Source organism: Dermacentor albipictus, chromosome 2 (genome assembly GCF_038994185.2).
Source record: "Dermacentor albipictus isolate Rhodes 1998 colony chromosome 2, USDA_Dalb.pri_finalv2, whole genome shotgun sequence".
NCBI lineage: Eukaryota > Metazoa > Arthropoda > Arachnida > Ixodida > Ixodidae > Dermacentor > Dermacentor albipictus.
In genome coordinates, this window is record NC_091822.1 from 198157312 (window position 1) to 198178550 (window position 21239).

Genomic DNA, 21239 nt, shown 5'->3' on the forward strand with positions numbered 1-21239 from the left:
GCGCGCAACGACACGGCCCGTCAATCGGAGCGGTATAGTCCGCGCGCTCCTCGAATTCGGGCCGCGTCACTTCGGCTGCGGATGCCTGCGTCTCCTGGGGCGAGACAGCAGTACCGCGCCGTGCCCCGTACCAGTCATATGCGGGACTGCCGTGGATGCATGTGGCGCCTCCCTCTTTGATGCACGTTTCTTTGTGCACTCCCAGGGAAATAGACGGAAACTTTGGAAAAGGAAACCGGAACGAGGCAACATTTGACACCTGCCTCTGCTTGCGAGACCTAGTTCACTGTCACAAGCGTTCTCGACCTTGCTTATATTACGATAAGTACCGACACTTTTCAATTTCTAACTTGGGCACTGTTGCGTACTCCCGGGTAGCATATCGTACTGCTCCCGTGTTGTAGTGACGCCTGCCCATCGAAGCTCGACCGACGTTACTTATTGGGTAGTGTGGCGTTGTCGGCGGGCTGCAGGCATCCGGTAGATCATGGCGACCAAGCAAGGGCGAGACGATTTCTAGTGCGAAACTTGCACGGTTTATTCAAAGGTACATGAAAGAAAATGAGAAGAGCATGAGGTGATCAAAAGTACATTTCGGAATCCCTTAAATAGGCTCTCTTCAATCGTGGGCGGGATCTTGTTTCCGTCGACGTCACGTGACCGGCACAGAAAGAGGGCCCCTCCTCCTCTGGTTATACCGAGCCTGATGCAAGGAGGAGGTTGTCCCGACTCCGGGAATCGTAGACGCCTGTCCGTCTCTTCTGCGCGTTGCGGGACCGTGGCAGTTCTCCTCTGTTTGGTCGAGGAAAGGATATCTCTAAACTCGCACGCACACACACACGCACGCACACACACACACATGCACACACACACGCACACGCACACACGCACACGCACACACACACACACACACACACACGCACACACGCACACAAAAAGAGGCCTGTACACTGCGGGGCACGTGGTGAGGGGACGCCAATCATCGCAGAAGTCACGCCGCATTTCGACGAAGATGGTCGGATGAAATTCCTTTCTACATGTCGCGCCAGACGCCAGGCTGCTGTACGAGCTCATCCTAAGAGGTAATGCGATTTTACCATCCGTAAAGGACTTAACAAGATTTTGCCCATTTACAAGAAACCAAGGCAGCGGCGAAGGAGTACGAAGCGCCGGGTTTTACTGGAGCGAGGAGTGGGTCCGGAAACAAGCACGGACAAATGGTTCGTTCACATTTGACTGAGGAACCTCAGTATACTTTTTTTCTTTATCAACAGCATATTCGCAGCCGTATTCTTGGTCAGTCACTTGCCCGATTAATCGGACGCACTCTATATGAACTGTATCTGTAAAACGAAATGAAGAACCCAAGCAGAGTGACACTCTGCGAGGAGTTATTCGTAAAAAAGAATTACAGTATAGATTATTTGGACACTGCCATTATAGAATGCCCAAGACGCACGCCCTTTTGAAGAGTTAAACAATGATTTGCTTCTTCATTACATTTTGGCCCATAAATTAGATCTTGTATAAGTAACGTGAAATCCCCCTCTCTCTGACGTGAAATCTCTCTCTCCCCTGATACAACCTGCCCGCAGAGGCGGCAGAGGTGTCGGTTTAGTCTCGACCCGTGGCAGCCTCTAAAAAATGTTGGTTTCACGGCGCGGTGAATGCAATACCTGTCTGTTCATGGAATTTATCGGGATTCCTGGGTATTGTATCATTTGGGTTGGATTGTCATTGTATATACGATGTTTCTCTCTGCATTGGGCGTTTCACTTCTGAAGCCACGCACAACGGTGTATAAGGCAGAATGAACTGTTACTCATGTTTGGCTGTTGCGGCCGGAGTGCATATTCCGGGGTCCTAATCGCGGCAGCTTTTCACGCCTTCTGAAGCGCGTAATACATACGCTCCATGAGAATGCACCAAACGCTGAGTGCACTGAGTGCGAATAGCCGTTTAAGTGTGTTCCAGAAAAGGACAACAAAGTAAAAGCACGTCAACACGGGAAATGCTATAGGATTAAACACGTTCAAGTTGACCGGAACGTTCGTACTAAAAAGCGGTGAGACGCCCTCGTGCTTGGTCATTCTCCCGTTTTTTTTTTTTTTGAAAATGAGTTTCACACGCACATGAAACGCGTGCTCGTGAGCGCTGAAGTGTGAGCCATTGCCACAAACAGCCTGCGGAAGCTGTATTACAGAGTTCATGACGCCACGTTTTCGTTTTTACACGCTAGACGGCAGAGAGGAACGATAAGAGGGCAGGAAAGGCCGGCGAATGGACGCAGCAAGCCTGTTCTCTGCGCGTTTGTCAACGTCATTATTATCAGTGAAAAACAAAATTGATATGACAATGCACGCGATGTTCTGGGAAAATAACAGAAGCTCTTCCACTGAGATTTCACGTCATAGACGTGGAATTCTCCGACGTTATCGCTTTTTCACTGCACGACTGAGAAAGAGGCCTGCTGCAGATTCGCATTACTCGGCCTTTGTTCTTTATCAAAATTACAATAAAACTGAGATTTAGCAACTTCATAATAGTGACTACCACTGCTATTAACTTACTAGCAATATAAATCGGCCTTCTCATGGTGGCAATAATTGTTGAGGTAGGATGCATTATCGAGCTAAGCGAAAATGTAAAGCCTGTAATAACGTGTGCGGGAACAGTACGTAATACAAATTTCGTAAGACGTGTGTTGTTGAATAGAAAACAGTGTAAGCGTCACTTGTAAATGCGTAAGTATGGTCAAAACTGGATGTAAAGGAGGGAAGTAGCGGGATAAAGAAGCTAAAGTGCCAAATTATAACGGTATGCAGTCGGCCTGCAACTAGGAAACTCAAAAGGTGGCTGGGACAAAGGAAGGGGATACTGTGATTATAACTCTCGCGAATCCGTTAATTACGGCTGCCACGGTGCTTTCGTACAGTACAACAACATTTCGGCTTCATAGAAAGTCTTTCTGCGACAAACTAAAACTGTGTTTCTTGATCCACGAGTCATGTTTCTGGAGAGTACTCAGTTCACCCATAGTTCTAGTCTCTAGAGAAGACTAGAACTATGGGTAAGCGTTCTTTATCAAAAGAACGAACGATCCTGGCGGCAAATTTGCCATAACTTGTTAGTGTAAATATGTGCCTTTCACTTCGATTGAGGCAAAATTGCAATAAATAAATAAATAAAATCATATCATGGAGTTTTACGCGCCAGAACCACGATATGATTATCAGGTACGCCGTAGTGAGGGACCCCGGAATAATTTGGTCCACCTGGTCCACCTTTAACGTGGAACTAAATATAAGTGCACGGGTGTTTTTGCACTTAGATTAGGGCCCCCATCAATATGCAGGCCCTATGGCGGTATTACAACACTATAGCCACTAAGCAACCACGGCGAGCAAAAAATAAATAAACGAAGGAAGTAGGAAGAACATATATGTTGAAACAAATTTGGGCCACTTTCCGTAAAATAATAATAGTAAAGAGACTCGCACCAGCATGCTCTTTGATTGTAAAACGCAATTTTCGTAAAAACCATCTGAAACAAAGTGGACCTTGTTGATTGGAATACTATATAGGATATATTCAACTGGTGTATTCCCAACATGACCATCGGGTTTCTGGGCAAATTTTCCATTCGAAAGTAAATGAAGGCGTTCAAAAGTGAAAAACACAAAAGCAACGGAAAGCGACGGATGTTAACAAGATAACACCTCCGGTTCTCTGCTGGGGGAAGGAGGAAGGTGGAAAGGGTGAGAGGAAAAGAAGGAAAGAATGAACGACATAAAACTGTCAATGTGGGCGCTCGTCACACAGTCTGTGGAGGTGCCATATAGTGATACAGTGTCAACCTTCCAGAGGGCAATCAAAAGGCTGTGTGGACGACATGCGAGCGGGTTAAGGGTTATCTGACTGACTTGGCAGCAGCAGCCGTGGCAACAAGGACACACCACTAAGCAGTACTTTTTTGGCTACGCAGATCGGAGCACAGTAATCGGCAAGCGCTGATTTCAACCGCCGTTGTGCTGACAAGCATACGGCTATCTTGGCACGTGGACTTCACGCCTACCATCCCCGCCAGTCGATATCACCGTGGCCACCTGGTGACACCTCGCAACGCTACCACTGAACTGGACCGCTCCGTGGCGCCGCCAGCACTATAAAAAAGGGATCCGTTTCGTCCTGCGCTTCACTTGGCAGCAGCAGCCGTGGCAACACACCACTAAGCAGTACTTTTTTGGCTACGCAGGTTAGTCTTCGCTTTTATACGGCATTAACCATTCTGTTCTTAACTTTTGTCACGCCTGCTGCTGCCAAAGTTACTCCCGTGTTTTTTTTTTTTTTTTAGCAATGCCTAGTAATGCAGAACTTGCTCGCGATGTTGACGCCCTTCGGAAAGAAATCGCAGAAATGCGTGAAAGTTTGCGCATGATGAACCACCTGTACGAAGAATCAAGGGGAAAATGTGACGCTGTGAATGCAGAGAACAAAACACTCGCAAAGGAAAATGAAAAGCTGGCTAGAAGGGTAGCGGACCTCGAGCAGTATTCTCGTACAAACTATGTCGAGATCCGGGGTGTGCCGTCCACACAGGGCGAGAATTGTGTCGCTGTTCTCCAAAAAATCAGCGACAAGATTGGCTGCGGCACCATCTGACATTGACATTGTTCACCGTGTCCCTGCGAAGAAGGATAAACATATCATTGCACGCTTCTGTTCCCGCACTAAGAAGACTGATTTCATAAATAAGGCCCGAAAAGCACGACTAAACACTACTACTCTCGGCTTCCCTCCATCTGCAGAGGCGAAGGTCTTCATTAACGACCACTTAACACAAGACAACAAACGTCTGTTTGCTCAAGCCCTCGAACTAAAAAAGCAGCACAACTGGAAATTCCTATGGATGGACAACTGCCGCATCAAAGCACGAAAGACAGAAGGAGGCCGCGTGTACGTTATTTCTAGCACACGCGACCTTTCGCTAATCGCCTCGTAGCTGTCCAAGCCTTCCGTTTTTACATCTAATCAAATAAATATTCCAAACAATGTATTTTTCTTCAGAAGAACTAAAACGTTCACTAAATAACAGCAGGCTCACCCATAAATCCCTGATACACTTCAGCATACGTAGCCTCTCAAAGAACTATGATAACATGATAGATTTCTTTTCTAATCTAAATAACCCTTTCACTATCATTTGCCTGTCAGAAGTATGGCTGACAAACGCTGATAGCAAGCTATTTGGTATACGCGGATACACAATGGAAGTATGTGTCCATAAAGATGCTCGGTATGGTGGTTCAGCAATTCTTGTCCAAGATAACCATCCATATCACCGTCGCCAAGATCTATCTTTCTCTTGCCCTAACGTTGAATCTGTATTTTTGGAATTCGATAAAACTTTTCTTTCAGCTAACAGTCGAAACACAATAATTGGATCAGTATACCATTCTCCATCATCTTGCTCTGCAAACTTTTGTTCTCAACTAGATGCTATCTTGAACATCATTGCAAACGAAAACAAAAATGTTGTCATCCTCGGTGACATAAACATAGATATTACTAACCCCAATGATAGTCATTGCTCTAATTATACCAACTGCTATGCGGGATATGGCCTAGATTCATTAATAACCGTACCCACAAGATGTCCCCCGTCCGGATCTCACACTTTAATAGATCATGTATTATCTAACTTACACCTAGAGCATTGTGCTGGCGTAGTCACTGTTCCCATAACAGACCACTATCCCATATTCGTTCTATTAAAGTCTATTAACACACCGTACCAACGAAACATAAAAACGGCAAACTTTCACACCACTAAGTTCATTAGTCAAATTGCTGAAATCGACTGGAGCCCGATTCTTTCTATAACAGACCCAATCCTAGCATTCGAACAATTTAACAACAAAGTTAAAACCGTGTACTCGGAGTGTACTAACCTAACACAACATACTCACTGGTTCTCCGCCCCTAGAAACCCATGGATAACAGGATCCCTCTTAAAAAGTATTAAAAAACGTGACAACCTCCACAAAAAATTAAAACGCCAACCTTTTAATGTAACTTTAAAGTCGCGGTACATAACTTATTCTAACACACTTACCAGACTCTTGAAAGAAGCCAAGCGTTCCTACTTCGAGACAACGGTTGTTAAACACACAAATAACACCCGCAAAACCTGGGATACCATTAGGTCATTTCTTCATCTGTCTTCACCAAACCATGCACTGAACCAACTTAATACAGGAACAAGGGTAGTAACGGAAGCCACTGACATCGCAAATGAATTCAATACTTTTTTCTGTCCTACACATGATCATTCACTAGACAGTATACCACAGCCAATACTCAGGCAAACCCCTTATTCATTTTACTCGTTCCCTACATCACCCAAAGAAGTATCTGATTCAATCGCTAGTTTACGAACTACAGGTCCCGGCCTTGATAATTTACACCCTTCTAAAACTAAATTAGTATCGTCCCATATCGCCGATGTACTCGCGCACATTGTTAACTGCATGTTCATAACAGGCGTTTTCCCCGATGAATTAAAACACGGTAAAATAACTCCCATATTAAAAAAAGGTAACAAAGAATTAATTTCAAACTACCGTCCTATCTGTATGCTATCTTTTTTTAGCAAAGTCATTGAGAAACTACTTGTAACCCGCTTAACAAACTACTTTCACAAATTTAATCTTCTCTCGCCTGAACAACACGGGTTTCGTAAAGGTTATTCGACTGAAACAGCTATAACATCATTCACTGACAAAATAAAACATGCCCTTGACAACTCCCATATTGTTGGTTCAGTTTTCATTGACTTCAGTAAAGCATTTGACACCATCTGTCATAACATCCTTTCTTACAAGTTAGAAGCTCTGGGCATTCGTGGCCCAGCTCTTACGCTCATCCGCAGTTATTTGACTAACAGAACTCAAGTTGTAAATTTCGGAGGTTCACTTTCACGTACTAAACCAGTCACTAGGGGTGTCCCACAAGGCTCACTTTTAGGCCCTTTACTTTTCCTGGTGTACATTAATGATCTTCCTCACTGTTTAACCAGTACTTCATCTATTCTATATGCTGACGACACGACTATATTCACTCATAGCAAATGCATAAATACTGTAATAAAACGACTAAATTCTCACCTAAGCAACTTATCTGCGTGGTGCACAAGTAACAAACTTCACATCAACCCTTCGAAAACTCAGTTTATGCTTTTTCATACACATAAACGCGTCATCGCACCCGCGCCACCACTCGTCTTACAAACTCATGTTCTCTCACCTGCACATGAAGTTGTCTTCCTTGGCGTCAAACTTGATCCCCAACTTAAATTTAACTTGCATGCTGACATGGTCTCAAAAAAAATTGCCTTTGGAATAAGAGTACTAATCCTAACGCGCTCGTATTTTCCACAAAACGTTAGAACTTCACTTTATTACGCATTTATTCACTGTCACTTGCAATACTGCATCTCAGTTTGGGGAAACACATATTGCTCGCACATAATACATCTGCAGCATTCACAAAATCAAGCCTTGAGGATCATTACTTTCTCCAGTTACATGTCACATGCAGTACCAATTTTCAGTTCCTTAAAAATACTACCATTACGTTACATGCTCCAGCTCAAATTGGTTTTACTAATATACCGCACACTAAATCATGAAATAATTTTAGATGCATTTAATAACTCTGCTCTTACCAACACTAACAATACGAGATTTTCCTCTAACAACAATTTTTTACTCCCTCGAATACACACTAATTATGGAATGTTTACTTCGCTTTTTACGGCCATTAAATACTGGAACAAACTACGACCCCATATTAAAGCCTGCCGCACAACATTAACATTCAGGAGAGAGACGAAGAAATATTTACTAACGACACTACTGGCTACTGATTCATTACTATAAGTATATATTGTGTACAAATCTATTTCCCAGTTTTCAATGATTCTGTACTTACCTATTGTATCGACAGCCTTTATTTATTCGTTATTCTATATCTTCCTTTGTCTTCTTTTTTAATCCTTTCTTAGACATTTCAAATTTTTTGTCGCATAGCCTATATAACATTTGTAGTTTGCGTATTGTAAGCATATATTTATTTTTAATTATCTGTTGCAATAACCCCGTGTTCTTTGACATGTGTCATTTCCTGTGTTTCATTAACGTGTCAATTACCACTTATTTATTTATGCATACGCTGTATCTGTTTTATTTGCTGTGTTTTGAACTTCAATTATTGTAAGCAACTTTTTTGTATTTGTTTTTTTTTTCATTAACTTCGTGTTTTCTGATGTCTGTCGTTGCTATGTTGCCAAAATGTATTAATTCATGCAATGTTAAATTACTACTAGGAGGTCCCCCTGACAGTTCTTGTAACTCCGGGACCTCCTTATGTACTAATGATGAATGATGAAATAAAACCTTGCCCTCTTAAAAAGTGCGGAAGTAACTGAATTAATGGAACACAATTTGAGCACACCGCATTCTTTAATGCAATTCAAAATTAATGTGGCACGTGACGCACACAACGAACGGCAGATCACACAATACGAGGTGTAAATTATTATAGGACAGTTTGTATTATATTACTCTGGGTTTTCGGGTCACCAATGTATCGCGAAATGTGTTAGCTATGCGCGTTCAATTATGGGCAAGTTTTCATCACTTTTCATTTCATTGCAGCTTACAAACGCTCTGTTGTGAGCAGAAAGTTGTTGTTTCGAAGCTTCTAAGAGGGGAGGTCAAAGATAATATCCCCTCTGCGCGTTTATGCACTTCTAGCAATGATATGGGTAGCAAACATGGTTAGATGTAAAATTTTCTTTGAATTGCGCCAGCGCATGTTAAGCTTCACTCACTCACTCATCGTTCGCACGCACGCACACACACATACACACTTTATGCATTAGTTACGTGTAAACAGTGTGCAGTCATTATTATGGATGAACTAACAATACGCGGGGACGGCATGGCGCGACGCAGCCCACATCTGCGGATGCGCAGAGCGGCAACAGCGCAGTGTCACAGCATGTGGCGCGACGAGAACGCCGCCATCACCGATGCGGCAAGCCGATGGTGCACGGGCGTCGACGCCCGACGAGCGGATTCGGCTGCTCCCTGTGCAGCGCCCCGATATACAGGGCGCGCAGCACAGCTCCTCGGCAGGCACGCCAGCAGCGGAGCGCTCCGCACGAGTCCTCGGTCCAGCCAGTGGCGCTGCTTCCGTTTGGCTCCGTCGTTGTGCGCGGGCGAACGCGCTGCCCGCCTCCGAAGACCCGCTAACCCTCTGCACGGGCTGCGCGTGCGCTGCAGATACCGTAATGACATGGCGGCGGTGGGGCCAACGGGCCTCGAGCTATACTGCGTAATTGCTATTGAAAAAAAAATAACGAACGCTACACTTGTTTTCACCCTGCCCATCTCTGTGCCGTTCATCGTACGTGATTGGAAGTGGATGAGGTTGTTGACAATTGCGTGCTGTTTTATTGTCGACCGACGCATATTAATAGGAATTTCATTATTCCGAATGGTACATACTAAGTGCAAAAAAATTAAGTTTATCGAGGAAATTGCTTCAAGCAGTGAATAAATCTGCGTTGATATGCTTTGCCTGCATTGCCTACTCCTCGCCTTCCCTTTCCTGTCAGATGTATGTAGGTTTTCAAAACGAATAGTAGTAGTAGTAGTAGTAGTAGTAGTAGTAGTAGTAGTAGTAGTAGTAGTGGCAGTAGTAGTAATAATAATAATAATAATAATAATAATAATAATAATAATAATAATAATAATAATAATAATAATAATAATAATAATAATAATAATAATAATAATAATAATAATAATAGCATTTCTGCGACGTGGAGGTTAAGAAAATGTTTTCATGAAAGAACAGCTCGAACGCCAGCAATGGATGGGGCGCTGCGTATAAATGAAACAAATTTTCCTCTAACTCGCCAGCGTGTTTTTGTTTTTATTGCAGGGAATATTGTTACCCTTTACTTTTGTGAAGCCATATACAAATGCGACTCCTCAATTCGCGCGCTGGTTTCTAGAGTCTATAATGCGAAGCAATGTTCAAAGCTTTGTCGCATTTGCGTCATCCGGAACAAGCAGAGAGCCTTATTTTGTTCACATGCACAAACTCTCACAATAAGCTGCACGAGGCAGCAGAGCGTTCATGGATGTTATGGAAACCTCATGGATATAGACTTCGTCGAGAAACGGGTGCACGCACCGCTGCGTATTATGGGACAGGAAGTCACCGCTGCGTGGTCTTCGCTACACTGCCACTGTCCCTCTGTGCGTGATACGCTGCCGTCAGCATTGCGGCCGACTCATGCCACGTGCGTCAGAGGCACCGGTCCGCTGCACACCAACGAGATATTTGAAGACAGAATTCGGCTGGCCGCACAGAAACATTGCTTGGACGCGCGGTTCCCGCGAGATCTCGTCCGCGCCAGCCGAACGACGTGGAGTGCTCGCGCTGGTTGCAACGAGTGTGGCGGCGTCGCAGATGGGCGCAGCAGGCGGAGCGAAAATTTCTTTCCCAGCCTTTTTGCGCAAGTCTTCTTTTTTGCTGAACGTTCGCATTCGCCGAACTTAAGCCGTCATATCCTAGCGGTTATGAGGTCCTGTAGCTGAGCAGCAGGTGGCATGGGCTCGATTACCGGGAATGCAAAGTGCGTTTCTATAGTACCGGGACACGTTGAGAAATGCTACGTCGTCCCTTGTACTCTAAGTGTAACTTCGGGAAAATGAATCATTGTTGCCTGTCTTGCATCGACCTAAGTATTTGCCTGCAGTGTACAAAAATTAAAAAAAAGAATATATAAAGCCAATGCACATGTTGGAATCTACATGAAGCGCAGCTTTTAGCATTGTGGTTACGAATACTGTTTTCATCAAACGCCTACAGCGGTGTCTGTTTTCATCTTGTGCAACCTGGGTACTCGCTCAATGTTTACGGGCCACAACTTTAATCTCGTGAAGTGTGCATGTTTGCACACTGCGCCGCTCACAAGCTAGGCCGAAACGCAAGCACCGAGTCAGGCGCACGCGGTGTGAGACGTCGGCGCAGCGAGAGCACAAGAGCGAAGGCGATGTGCGATGCTTGTCGATGGAAGAACGGTGAGGAGAGGTGCCTGCACAGATAAGTACGACGCGTACCTAATTACGCTTCGTGCTTAAGGAGACGTAAGGGGGTGCAGTAGCAGAAAGCATCCTTTAACAAAAATTCATTGCTGCAAATAGTTCCGTCACCAAGCTCATTAATTTGTTTTCTGCAGTACTCTTGATTGAAAACGCATACCCGTGGTATCATGGAATATTAACCACGGTTTGTGCATGATATTCTTACTATTGCTTCGTCATGCGAGCAGAGCGATAACGCCACTGAGCTGAGCGCAATGCATTGCAGCCATGCAGTGAAGTAGCATTTGACGATCAGCTATTGTGCCATAGAGGTGTTCGAATGTTGGGGCTATGAAACACGTGAAAGGTACAAGCGTTCAACGAAAAAAATAAAGAGGGAGAAATAAGAACCGAGATGCTATAAAAGAGAGACATGTACCAAAATTTATGCATCACTTCAGCAGTGATGGCACCTGTTAACGGACGGTGTACTTTGTTCTGTGGCACCAACGTAGCTCCGAAGATCTCGAAAGTAATAAATTCCGCTTTCTGCTTGCACACGGCCAGAGCACCAGCATTTTAAAACGAAAGTTGCTATACACAGCCCGGACCTCAAAGGTGGTGCGCAGAGCGGCTTTCATTCTTTTGACACTGCGTATCTTTTGACTAGGTAGACGTCACTCGATGTCCCATCCGAAGGTGTGTGTGCTCTGATCAAGCAGGGTCAGGGAACGCTTGAGCTACTTCCCAGTGTTTTCTCTTTGTCAATCCTCCTTCCTTCTTTCCAACCTCCTTCACCACTCCCCCTCGCCGTGCGAAGCAGCAAACGGGAGACTGCCTTACGCGTGGTTAAATTTCTCTGCGTTCCCTCTCCGTCTTTCTTGGCAGGTGGTGCTCGCTCGATTGTTCGACCTGTCTGCAACAGTTTGCAATAGACGTCATTGACTTCCATATATAATAGCTATGTGCGCAATATCATTAAAAAATTCATGAAAGGAAGCAAATACTTTCACACGGAAGGCATTTGCCAGTTATCAGCACAATGCTCGAACATTTTACGCTGAAAACAAATGAAATGCGACGCCGCTTATCTCGTGCTTCCAGCAAATGATTACACAAGAACTGTCGCTCGATGGATGTGATGGATATGATATAGGTGCGCATCGAAGAACAGCTATGGGGGCAAATGGAAAAAGAAAAAAGAAGAAATAAAAGCTTCTGGTGATGCATACAGCCTCCATCGCGGATGCCTGAAGAGCTGTAGCCTTGTGTCTTAAAGAAAAGTAGGCGTAATCTCACAGCAATCCCTAGATTCAAGACACCATCCTCAATAATACTTGATTGGTAGGTTCATATGGTTTTCTATAAAATACCAAATCTTCCTTGCCATATAAGATAGAAGAGCAGCGGAGCGTCAAAATCGCTTTAGACGCAAATGACCCGGGCTGGCCAAAACAAAGCCGTGTACTTCACAACATTTTAGGAGCAACCTCTTCTGCTATGTTTCAAACAAGACTGTCCCGTGACATACCAACAGTACACCGGCCACGTGCTCCAAAGGGAGACTGTGAGCGCCTATCGAGCCAAAATTACCCCGGGGAGGAGACGAAGCTGTTTTGCTAAAGTTGCCCGAGTTGACGAAAACTCTACGGCTCTGAGCACCTCTTTACAACCGATTAATTGCACGCGTTCTCCGGCCTCCTTTCACTGGCGACAGGAATTGCGTTCCAATCGCGGATTTGGAGACGTCGTTCAACGCCGGAAAAATGCGTTAACCCACGGTGCGGCTTGTCTGTTCATAATCTGGCATTATATTATAGCATAAGATTGCGTCATGAGACTCTAAATGTGCACTTATGATGCAGAGAGAGAGATAAATACGTAGATGTAGAGCTATAAGAAGAAAGGGAGGGTGGTCAACCAGATCGATCGTTTCGTTTGTTGCTCTATACACGGGGTTAAAAGGAACGGGGAGCATTGCGTGCGCGGAGGAGGGCTACTCACGGTCGCTGAAGCCAGTGGACCCGAGACGCTGCAGAAGCGCACGCCACTTTAGCGCGGTCTGCTGAAAAGATGCGCCAGGGAAGAGCAGCTGCAAAACGGGTGTTCGATGGTTCATTCAGTCCCACCTGTGAGTGTTTATAATGTACGGGCGCGTCGAAAGAGTTGTGAGTACCTCGTAACGGCCCGGTTTGTTGTTCTTACTAAATACATTGCCACGTGGTCTTCTTCCGGCCACGTGGCCGTCCTCTTCATTCACTGGCATCTCTTGTCCCCGAGCTTCCTTTTGTGACAGCTACGTTGTCCACATATGGGGTCACTGTATTGAAAGAGCTTCACCACTTGGGATTGGTACATTCCCTTCCCCCGGATTTGTGCTTCCTTTTAAAACAAATACTAATAAAGACATGCGGTGTCAGTGCAGCGTGATGCAACTCATTAGGATGCGTAACAATGGCACCCTTGTGGTCACCGCAACGATTCATGTGCTCTAATTGTAGGAGCTCACGATGCACGCTGAAGTAAGGCAATCGCTAATCACGGTATAGAGCCCGTGCAGAGAATGGGCGCGCGCTTTTGGTTTTCTATAGGCCTTTATTTCTGACTGACTGCGCTATGCCCGAGCCAGCCAGGACCGTATTTTAGGCCGCGGCAATGGCAGCGTTCTCCAGATCGCGGCACGTAGCGGTGCAGATCTATTCTCTCCTATTTCGAGCGCTCCTAAGACGGTGAAAGCGCCCACGTGACCCGGTCGCGACCGAGCGCAGCGTCTAGTTAGCCGGGTTAGTTTGTGACCCCCCCGTCGCCCACCGGCGAGGAGGAGGCGGCAGATCGCGAACGGACGTGCGCGCGAGCACGTTTTCGCGCACCACCCCCGCGGGAAGGAAGAACAGCGGCGCGCTTTCTTGTGCCGCCGCTCAAGTCACAGCGCGCGCTCCCTTTCCCGCCACTTGCAGTCGCGCTTTTATTTTGCTGCTGCCGCCGCGTGCGTGCTTTCCTTCGCCCTCGGCGGCGAGCCTTGAGTGACGCAATGTGGGGGACCTGGCCGAGAGAGCGCCAGCCTTGATCTGCCAGGGGTGCGAGGACGCCCTATCGCTGCGGACGGAGCCACAGCTTGCGAGCATCACCGAACTCGCTTAGGAGCAACGTTTCCCGCACGATTATAAAATACTACGCGCTATGTCCTTCGCAAGTGGGGGAGTAGAAAAAAGAAGGCTTTAGTTTTTGTATTTATTTCTTATAGTACTACCTAGTGAAAATGAAGAGGCAGAATGAAGCAAACTCTGGCGATTTGTGTACAACACAGATCGCGGTAGACTTTGCACGCGGTTCGACCACAACGCCACTCGTGCCTGAAGACGGCGACCCACGTATGCGCGCCGGCCTTTCTCTGGACATTGGACGGTGAGAGCGGTTACTTTCTCTAATGCGGGAAGCAAAAGCGCGCCGAAACGTGGCAGCGCGCTTAAAGCCGACGTGGTGCTTATGCAGCGGGCCGCTTGGTGTGACTTCGCTTCGAGACTGTAGCCGCCAAACACAATCTTCCACTTTCCATCACGGAGCTATTCTAGCAGAAGGTCGCGACGGCCGCATGACCTCGTTACGGATAACCTCTGCACTGTTCTACGCGAACCTATACCGGAACCGGCCACGCGCGGCAACTGTTAAAAAAATTATCTAAGATCCACTGAGTGATTTTATCAGAGCGTCAAGATAAGCGTCGCTATTGCTGCCGTTCGCGTAACTTGAGTTGGTAATTAATGAAGCCCCACAAGACAATCCAGGTTTCCGGTTTGCTAGCCTTCATGTGGGTGGGCGAAAAGTGGCTAGATAATGGAAACAGAGAGAGAGAGAGAGAGAGAGAGTCCAGTGGATTCTGATGAAACGGTGAGCCAAGTCCATTTTGCACAATCTTGTTATAACTCGTTATAAACACAACGGTCAGTGAGTGTTTCTGCCCCCACTAGTGCGAGCACTGGCACAACATGTCACCAATACCAGTCCCTCTGCAGGCCACAGGCTCCTGTTTCGGCCACATGCACGAAAGACGCTGACAGTGATTAACGCCACATCCAACCACAAAAAGGTCGCGCCTTGAGGCAAGGTCCAGGGAATACAGGCGGGTATGTCTGATATGCAGCCCATTTCACCCACTATTGTGCCAGTCACTGTGTACGTGTAGTTAGAAATATAGAGGATTGCTAAAATATTCCTCCGAACAGCTAAATTTGTAGTTCCGTTTTGAAAACGTGGCTTCCTTACTTACTCAGGGCTAAACGAGATTGTAGTTAACAGATAGATGATCCAAAATATAGCCAGATATGTCCAAAAACTGTCCAGGTAGAGCCATTATTCGGCAGTTGACAACATCGGTCGCGTACCGGTGCGACATACATGAATCTATTTTTATTCACCATGTCCTGGATCGCTGTTCATCTCCGGTGTGCAAGTCGAAGGAGCAGCGCTGTAGAGTGCATTCTCGGTCATGGGTACGACGGCAGCACCGCAATGCGCACTTGCCGCTTGTGCAGCATCCCAAGCGCTTTCACGCTTTTTTGTAAATATGTGCGGATATACACATGTGAGGATAAATAAAAATAAAAGAGGTCTAGTCTTCGTTGTTGCGTGTGGAGGCATGTGTACTCAAGAGGACTTAATTGGTGGACCAGTTGGTGGGCTAGAGACATATTAAAAGGGTTGTGCATCCTGGAAATAACGTGCAGCTTTTAAGTGCCTCAACGCCTGAATGAAATTACAACTTTTACCCGGCTTTACTCTACGGGAAGAAACGTTACTGTGCCGCCTGCTGCAAGGAGTTCTCTTGCGAACGCCTACTCATCCCTAATTGGAATGGCTGACAGTGCCAATTGCGACACATGTGTTGTATAAGAAACCGTAAAACATCCCCTGTGTGACTGACCAACGTACGAAAATGTGAGGGTTGCCTTTCGGACAGCTTTAAGACGCTTAGATGACAGGCCTTTTGCAGAAGAGAAGTTATTGAGGCCGTGGCCTCATGAGTTTGCGATGTGCAAAGCCACAAAAGCGCTGTTGCAATTTTTTTTTATATGCTGCTTAGGAGATGTTGTCGCCTTTAATTGGCGCCGGCTGATCCTGTCACATAGAGCTGCAAAAATAATGAAGTCCACAGATATCATAACGAAATCACTTAAAAGCATCAAAACTGAATGTCAATTCTGTACCACAGTAACACCAAGTCCACTCAGATAAGTACACTAAAGCAACACTAGAACTCAGAAGTCAACTCAGAAACACCGCAAACATAAAGTCCGATAATATAACTACACTAAAGTCGGGGCACATAAGAAAACATGGAATAGATTCACGCGAAGGCACATGAATCCATACATTCAATGAACCAAATTTGGGTCAAATTAAACACATAAATTGAGCTTATAACCAGTTTGGAATGCACCAACCTGTATAACCGCTTGTGATGGACTGAACGATGAACGATTGATTGTGTGTGTACCACAGTGCAAAGTGCCAACTTCTCCTTTCTTTTTCTTCATTCAATCCCCCTTTTTCCAGTGCATGGTAGCCAAGCGGGCCCAGCCTGGGTAACCTCCCTGCCTTTTCCTTACACCTTCTCTCTCTTCCAGTGCCTCAGTAAATATCAGTGAAAGTGCACACACGAGTGTATTTAACGGTTTCAGTGCGTGAAACCGACATTACCAGAAAGCGTTCGCATGTGTGGAGAAGCCGGCAACAAGATGTCTGCCGACGTTTCCACTTCCATCAAAACTAATCAATAAACACGGCCGTTCCCGCTTTCTTTCTTTCTTTCCTTCTTTTTTTATTATCAGACACCGTGAGCTCCAGCAGGTGACTTTCAGGAGAAGCCGTTGAAACGTGAGGGCCCACATAGGTAAGGTACGAGTGATGTGGACGGTGTTTATGATGCAGGTACCTCAATGTGAGTAGTGTGTGGATGTAAATGACTTTCATCGAGAAATCGATGTAAGAGCATCGCCAGCAGCGTGCACGCACCACCGATGACTTTGCTCTTAGCGTCGCGCTTTTCAATAAGGCGTCGGACATTGCAAGCATTTCTGTGCTGTTAGACTCCCGTGTTCAACTGTTTGACGTAGGTTCTTAAAGATATGGCACTTTTAAGTCAGCTAGATCTATTTTCATTTTATTTTATTGCGTTAAAAAATGTTCAACTAGAATGCTCAGAATATCACTGTCTGCAATAGTCGCAATTTGAACCTATCATGTTTCCTCGTTTGCACTGGTTCTTAGCATTCATAGCATTTGCGCATGCAAACCTATGCAATTGCCTGCGCCGCTCGGCAAAAACGGTACCCGTTACAGACAGGGCAGCTGTCGCGCCATCATAACAAAAGACTGCGCGAAAGAAAACGTAGACGAGCTTGAGACAAACTACAAAACACGGGCAAGCTACAGCTCTCGGCTACCATCTGCGCTGCAGGGGTGTGCAGAAAGGAATTACGACTGCAAGGACAACTTTGTTCAGACCTCGCTTCTACGACGAAATGGGAGGGGGGGAGGGGGGGGGGGAGCTACAGTCTCGAAGGAAGGAAGGAAGGAAAAAGTGGAGAAGGAAAGGTAGGGAGGTTAACCAGTATGGCTTAACCGGTTTGCTACCCTACACATGGGAGAGGGATGGGGGAGATTAAAGATGGGGAAGGGGGAGAGGGAGAGAGAGCACATATCACAGCACACACACATCGTCCGTTGGAGTCCATCATTCTGGCATGGTACGCGACGTCACTCTCACAGCCGCTTGTCCAATCCCGTCTCTTTCAAAAACCGAAGTAGTGCCTTTGTCGCCTTCACCTGCGATATCTTCTGTCGGCGGCATGTGAAAATCGTGTCGAGCGACAATGGTCTACTGTCAAGGCGCGCTAGAACAGATGCCAGGGACTGTCGCTGAACGTTATAGTCTCGAGACTGTTCGAACGAACAGTCTCGAAGCTACACACTGCGCTATGAGGGACACCTCATAGTGGAATTCTCACATTAATTTTGGCCGCCTTCCTTAGCATGCACTAATAGGCACATTTCGCTGCCATCTGAATACGGCCACCGTGACCTCGAATCGAACCCGCGACCTCGTGCTCAACAACAGATCTACACCGTAGCCGTCTGAACCGCCCCGTCTAGACCTCGCTCTTGGTTAATGTACTGACATGGGATGAAAAGCGCATGAGGGTAGCTTCCAGGGAAGCAAAACAGCAGTCAGACAGCTACAGCTGAAACCGTAGAAAAAGATTCGCATGCGGTCAAAGGTCCACCGCTCCTGCTAGAACCTCTGCCCCCGTGCAGCATAGCAAACTACATGCAACCGGGTTAACGTTCCTGCCTTTCCTTTACTTCGTCTCTCTATCTATCAGCCGGATGAGGGAACCAACACAGGGGGCAAAACGTCCGTGTTTCAGTGTCGTGCCGTGACATGCCCGTCGTAAAGGGTTACCTTTAGAACGCTTCCGGGTTTCCGAAAATCGAGACCTGTGCGTCCCGCTTGGCAGTGGAACACATCGGATGTCGAGCGGCGGTGCTAGTGAGCCAGGGTGGTTCGGGGTCGCCGCCACCCGGTGGGTCCATGACGGACGTGCCGCCGGGCACGTTTCCGTACGCGTATACTCACGCACGCACGCAGCTCGGGGGGTTCCAGGGAGAGGGGCCGCGCGCACTGGGAAACGACCCTGGAACGACTGCTTTGCCTTAATTCTTCTTTTCTGCGTGGTGTCGTGGATTTCCGCGCCTTTGCGTTCCTTCTCTTTTCACCCTCGCCCGCTCGAGGGGCGCGTGGTGGGGGGATCTCTGCGAGCACTTTTGTTTGGAGGAAAGGGGGGAGGCGATCGCTTCAGGGATGAGTGCCCCACTGGTGCTTACGTTCACGACCACGTGAGAAAGCATACTTCCAAGCACGCTCGTCGGCCCTATCGTTACGCCTTGCAGACGTCGCTGAAAGAAAACATATCGCAACTCAAAGACAGTCGGACATTTTCGGCAGGTTCGGCAGAGGGCGTTCTCGCTTCTGGCCATAGAGCCTTTAAATCCACCGGCGTTCTGCCACGTTTCTGGCGAGCTTCTGCGAGAACATTCTAGAAAAAGGAAAGAGAGACGAAGGGGGAAATACAAATGAGCAGTTTTACCCGTGATGCATAGCAGTGACAGGATAGCTGGTGCAATACTATTCGCACTAGCACTCTCTTGCACCGTATCGTCTGCTATCGGTTGTAGGAAATATTCTCAGGGCGCTCGAGCAACCTTCTCTTGAGAAAAAAAAAAACTTTACATTCCCATCCGAGTCGATTTTCTTCCTGTAGGTGGCGCTCCTCGGTAGTGAAGAAGGAAAACAAAATGAAGCAAAGAGCGCTTTATTGCTAGAATAAGTATGGGGTGGTGCGTGGGATCTGGAAAGGGAGTCATGGTGCCGGCGTTAAACGTTCGCAAATGTCATTCTGTGCATAAAATCTGACATGTTTTCGGAGTTGGAATTTAACCAGATATCGTCAGGCCGGTTGGCTTTGGGGGCCCGCAATAAAACTAGGCAGTGCAGGGTGGCATAGGTTGGGCCTCCTTTGAAGTCAGAGAAGCGCAGACCAAAATTTGTTTTGAAGAAAGACTCAAGAAGATGGATAAAAAAAATGGGTGGCTGAAGTACACAAATATCTGTACCTCAAAAACCTGGACATAGAACAGAGGAAGAGGTAAAAAAATTGGCAACCAAATGCAGACTAATTAGACAACCAGGATTCATTAAAGAAGAAGTGAGCGAAACAGATATAGTAAAGTGGATGCAATGGATGGAAACGAAAAGTCCCCAGAGATTGACAAGAATGGCAAGAAAGAAATTAGAAGGGAAAATCTATACTATAACATAAAGGGCGCTATTTGATGTTCGAGCTGGTTGTGTAAGGACAAAAACATACCGGGGCAAATATTCGCAGGAGGATGAGGCATGTGTCTGCTGCAGCAAAATCCGGAGATAACAGTGCATCTACAATGGAATACGAAGGTATTCGCCCAGCGCGACCCGCAGGTAACGTACATCTTCCGGAAGCGCTGGGAATTAGAATTGACGGAGGCATCAACCGGTCAGCAGTCTAGATAAGCAAGAGAAATTTATGGTACTGGTAGTAAAAAAAGCAGGGAAGAGATTGATCGGACCGGATCCGTTACAGGCGTAGGTAGCTGTACAAGGTAAATACAGATGTTTTAAGGAAGAGAGGGAATATCAGGGAAATGTAGATGAAATGCTATACTGGAAAACATGTATAGCATGCCTGATTAACTCGGGAAGGTTAGGTGACTATATTTCACCACCCCGTTTCAAAGGGGATGTAATAAATCATCATCACCATGAGAAGAAGAAGAAGCAGCAGACAAGGCTCTTTTTGCCTCCTCCTTTCGCCTTTTGACACTGGCTTCGTTTGTGTTCTTTAATTTCGGCGCCGGTTTATGGATAAGTTCCAGAACCGAGTGCGGAGAAATAAATGATACGAAAAGAATGGTACCAGAGCGTGCGTAATGCCAAACGATTCATGGCCGACCCCCATAGTGGGTTGAGCCATACCCATAGGCACCAAACCAAACCAAACGAAACTGAGTGAGCAGCGTTGAGAGCTACATGGAAGTGGAGGAGGAGAATTGAAGGAAAGATGTTTCAGCAAACATTTTAAAATGTTTGCTTATCACACACGCGTGTGATACGCGAACACATGCTCACATGATCAGACATGCATTTTCTTTTCTCTACAATAATGTTCCAGCAGCGATGGACAGCTGCGGCACTTGCAGACGTTCAAAAAACTGCTCTCACTGTAAATGAAACAATGACCCCCGCCACACGTCCGATGCACGCCCTTTCACCTTTTTTCGCGGTTTTCTAAGCAAAGATTAAGCAGTGTGTGAGCGCCTTAAACACGGTAACATTCATAGTGCTCACATTTTTAGACGACCAGCGGTGTCTGCCCATATAGCTTGGACGTAGTTTTTGTTATTTTCGTTGTGTGAAAATGCATGAAGGTCACGTTAATTAAACTCACAGGGACAATCTTTACTGACCTTCAAAGCAAGGCG

At 46.3% G+C, this 21239-nt stretch overlaps 1 long non-coding RNA gene across 1 annotated transcript in view; it reads left to right on the top strand.

The window, feature by feature from the left end:
• LOC135904567 (uncharacterized) overlaps positions 1-9398 on the top strand; it is a 58025-nt gene extending 48627 nt beyond the window's left edge. Inside the window, exons 2-3 of the long non-coding RNA XR_010565147.1 lie at positions 3986-4255; positions 9018-9398. This is a non-coding gene — a long non-coding RNA (uncharacterized lncRNA). The remainder of the gene's footprint in view (positions 1-3985; positions 4256-9017) is intronic.
• Positions 9399-21239: the final 11841 nt, after the last annotated feature.